The sequence below is a fragment of the Rattus norvegicus genome, chromosome X (genome assembly GCF_021556685.1).
Source record: "Rattus norvegicus strain SHRSP/BbbUtx chromosome X, alternate assembly SHRSP_T2T, whole genome shotgun sequence".
In the NCBI taxonomy this organism is placed as follows: Eukaryota; Metazoa; Chordata; class Mammalia; order Rodentia; family Muridae; genus Rattus; species Rattus norvegicus.
This window is the reverse complement of record NC_141554.1, coordinates 67,042,764-67,047,412: the sequence shown is the minus strand read 5'-3', so window position 1 is coordinate 67,047,412 and position 4,649 is coordinate 67,042,764. Positions and strand designations below refer to the sequence as shown.

At 40.8% G+C, this 4,649-nt stretch overlaps 1 pseudogene; it reads right to left on the bottom strand.

Annotated features, from left to right (window-relative positions):
• Nucleotides 1–3,541: 3,541 nt before the first annotated feature.
• Nucleotides 3,542–4,425, bottom strand: Slc25a21-ps1 (solute carrier family 25 member 21, pseudogene 1; annotated as a pseudogene).
• Nucleotides 4,426–4,649: the final 224 nt, after the last annotated feature.

Genomic DNA, 4,649 nt, shown 5'->3' with positions numbered 1-4,649 from the left:
ACTAAACAAAGTGCGGTGGCACAGGTCTATGATCCTTGCACTGTGGAAGTGGAGGCAGGGGAATCAGGAGTTGAAAACAAGCCTTGGCTACATAGAGAGTTTCAAGAAAACAAAGTAAACCAATAGTGAGAATTGAATATCTATAAGACAATGAACAATAATTAACTGATTACAGTAATTTTCAGTTTCCAGGTATCTTATAGTATATACGATGTCACCATTGAAGGAAGCTGGAAGCAGAGCACATGGGTAACTTGGAGTGTTTTTGACACTTCCTGCAAGATTTCTTCCAAAGGAAAGAAAATTTTAATTCTGAATTTGTTATCCTAGTGTGAGAGAGAAAAGGCATAAAAGCTATTTATTTGTAGAGAAAAGAATCTTTAGGTCATACTTAGAAATGCCACACTCATTTCAAATATAATAAACGTATTAGGTGGGTAACATAGCTCAGTGGTACAGCATTTGCCTAGCATGAGTGAGATTTTGGTTTCCATCCCCAACAAAGAAAAAAATATATATACACACATATGTGTGTATAATATTATAATTATAATAATATATATGTGTTATATACACAAAGTAGAACAGTTAACACATCGATGTGCATAAATTTCTGGCAAAATGTAAATTATCTGTCACTATAAAACCTTAAGAGAATGAGCAAGCGCTTGAGACCATTGGAGTGGAAATGCTCTGACAGGACATTTTCTGACTTTCCTTATCCCTGTGTTTCAATTTAATCTTCTGTCTTTGTTTTGCTACTGCTAAGGGTACATAAAGGTTCATGAATTATACATTATATGATGATAAACTATTGCTCTTTGCCTTATTAAATGTTTGCTGTTTTGAATTCTATTTGTCTATTATAAAAAATTTCCATAATGCTTTCTTTTCCCAGAATTCGCTTAGTATAACTTCCCTTTTTTTTTTAATCATGTCATCTTCACTGTTTATTTTCAAAATGTTGAAAATTAGTTGAAATACCCCACAGGAGTAGTCAAGAACAGGTGTCATCTAAAACACGTTGAGATTTTTTTTTTTTTACTTGACCTTCGCTACTGGAGAAGTCTCATTACACGGTGCAGACATAAACATAAGCTTTGGGGCGCAGGTCCACCCACTTCCTTATGGCCGCAGCCATCTTCCAGTAACTCACCAAAATGATGATCACAAAGGGAAGGAGGAGAGGTACTTGGTATATGTTCTCTTGGCCTCTTAGGAAACATGGAGTTGTTCCTTTGGCCACACACATGCAATCTACAAGAAGGGTGATGTTGTAGACATCAACGGAATGGGCACTGTTCAAAAAGGAATACTCCGTAAGTGTTACCACCACAAAGCCGGAAGAGTCTGCAATGTTACCCAGCATGCCGCGGGCGTCATTGTAAACAAGCAAGTTTCAGGCCAACAAGTTACAAGATTCAGGCCAAGAGGGGTTGGGGATTTAGCTCAGTGGTAGAGCGCTTGCCTAGGAAGCGCAAGGCCCTGGGTTCGGTCCCCAGCTCCGAAAAAAAGAACCAAGATTCAGGCCAAGAGGATCAATGTGCAGATTGAGCACATCAAGCACTCAAAAAGAAGAGACAGCTTCCTGAAGCCGGTGAAGGAGAACGCTCAGAAGAAAGAGGAAGACAAAGAGAAGGGCACCTGGGTTCAGCCTGCACCACCCAGAGAAACCCACTGTGAGGACTAAGAGACAGGAGCCTCAGCTGCTGGAGCCCATTCCATACGGATTCATGGCTTAATGGACAAAAAAAGGAAATAAAGGACCCCGACTGCAAAGTGTTTTCCTTAGGTTGAAGTGTGGTGTCTTCTCCCTGAAAGAAAATGTTCAAGCAAACAAAAATCAAAACAAAACAAAAAGCTTTGATTATATCAAGACCAAGAAGCTATCTTTATTTTCCAGAGTACATATTAATGCACGAGTGCTTAGAAATGCTAAAGAATGTATTTCCATTTTTGAAACGTTTGCCACTTAGTGTAGACATTTTAATGTTCTAAATAGTTGGTTTTATACTTCAAAATGTGACTTAAACACAAGAATCTGGACATAGTTTTAGATCCATACATCCTTTTTAAGGGTGGGTGTTTGGAGGCAAGTTTGGGCAACAGAGAAGGCCCAAAGAGCACATTCAATTTGTGACCTAACCCCTCCCCCACAAAAAAAATCAGTAACAAATCTTGTTTTCAAAATGAACTATGTAAAAGAAAGCAGTTTAATATAATATCATGTATTTTTAATAAAAGTCTTCAAATAGCATGATTTTAATATACCCACTTAAGGTAAAAATAAAAAAGCGCCCAACATGGGACCATTCCGCGAATACCCAGGCTGTCTCGCTCCCTTACTAGTACCAACTCCAGGGGGCCATTGGAACTAGTGCTAATTTATCTCTGGTTAGTATCTCTCCGGGTGGCTCTCTGCTAGCTGTGAACTGTCTGGTTCTAGTTACCCAGTAAAGTCATGGTTCTAGAAGTCCAGCAGTGACTGGCGTATGGCGTCTCCCTGCCATGGACTCTGCCCATATTCCCAGTAACCACCCCCTGGTAGTTAAAGTACAAACTCCCAACTATCCAGTAAAATCAAGACTCAACAAACTGTAAACCAACAATCAGATTTATATGTTAAATTCTCAATCCACGATATATCCACACAATAAACTTACAACCAATTGATAAGATATAATTTGCCCATCTAGACAACACAAAAGCCTGTACACATCCATCCCTTAAGAATAGTCATAACAACCTGTCATTCCTGCAAAGAGGACTCTTAACATTGGTCGCCATGTTCTCTCAGCTCCCTCCTCCTCGCTCCAGCCTCCTCTGCCTCTCTTAAACTTTTCTCCTGCCGGTCCTTACTTCTTGTCCAAACACAGGCCTCGTTCTATCCTGTACCTGCCTTCACCTGCATAATGATATCAACTTACAGTGAAATATAAAATACCTTTAGAGAAACAGAGCCTGCAGGTGTATTATTACTAAAGAAAACCAATAGACTCACATTTTAACTCGGCACTCGCAAAATTAAACATTCTTAAAAGGCTGTTTTGATGTATTTAAATTTTTTTCTTTCTTCTCTTTTAAAATATCATTTATGGAAAGTTATTACTTATAAAACATGTTTAAATTTTGACTTATACCTTAGTCTTTGAATAATTCTCAGGAAATTAGCTACAAAACAATTTATTTATTTATTTATTTATAAGAATTTATGGATCTATAGACTTCTTATAGAAATTATTAAATGAGTTTTCATGGTGAAGCGTAGGAGTATAGCTTTTATGAACTGTATCTGATCGCTACCCTATCGATCCCTAACTTCCAACCCCCATTGCTTCATGTTACTTTCCTTCCCACAGTGTTACGTATATGGCCCAAACTACCATGTCAGTTTGTCGAAAAATTTATAAAACATTGAAACAGGCTTTGCTCCTGAGCAGGCTGTCTTCCCCACTTAACGGCTATGTCTAGCTTGTCTTCTCTTCGTGGGGCTGCGGATCACATCTCGGTTATGTCAAGGGGGAATGTGCTTCTCAGTTCCTCACCAGTCTTCCTGCAGCCATGCATAGGTGTGTTCATACACCAGCAACACCACCCCACCACCTGGCCTCATCACTTTGGGAAGCAGGCCTTTGTATTAGGCTAAAATCCCTTCTTCCTGGTAGACCGTCGCCATTGTTTTGAAGCAGCTTTGATACTTGATCTCTCCAGGAACTGGGTGAGGTCTTTGGATCCTACTCTTCACAACATCAAAGGGGATGTTAAAGACCGAGCCTACTGTCCCCAAGACAAAACCAATCCCAATGTTCCTCAAAAACTCCAAGGTTGTATCCTTACTGGATGGAATAGTATTTTTGACATTGTGGTAGAAGCCAAAACGAACTATGTTGAAAATTTCATGGCATTCCAGAGTTGCTGTAAATCCTTAGTTGAGGCCCTGGAACCCCAAACCTTCCTTCTTAATGATATGTCTTGCATAAGCAAAAGTAAGTGGTTGCTCTGTGAACATGTTCCGATTGACTTGCAAACCAACTTTTATCACCTCAAAAGGGTTAACCACGATGATTCTGTTACACCAGATCCTAATCCAGAAATGGGAACTGTCAGCCCTGGTGATAGTGACATATATCCCAGAAATTTCTTGTATAGCTCAAAGGTGGAAAACTTGACTTCTCTTTTTGGTGTTTCAGCTAAAATCAGTGGGATAATTCCCTTATAAAAGCCAAACAACCCCTCTGTTCAGAAGATCACTCGAAAGCTGTCTCCTAAGCTTCTATAACTGGGTGGGTCTGGTATATTTCTCTGAACCTGGAACCTGGTTTTCACCATATCCAGAGGATGCATTAGGTAAATTTCTACAAGACCTTCAGACCCTCCAGCCTGCCGGGAGGTCCCGTGCAGCAAGCTGACATTGGAGGCCGACATCTTCGCTACCAGAGGACAGAGTGGCCAAGATGCTGGAGCGAATTCCTCTGAAGGCCGCAGCTGTTGAAGACCGAGCCTCGTCGATCCTGGGGCTGAACTCTTCCCTGTGTGTCTGCAGTCCAGCTAAAGGCGGACAGTTCAGGCACCGACTTGGGGCGGGGTCCGCCGAGGAGGTCCGAACTTGCCCCATTCTGCCTGAGGCTGCCCTTTCTACAGGAGTACTG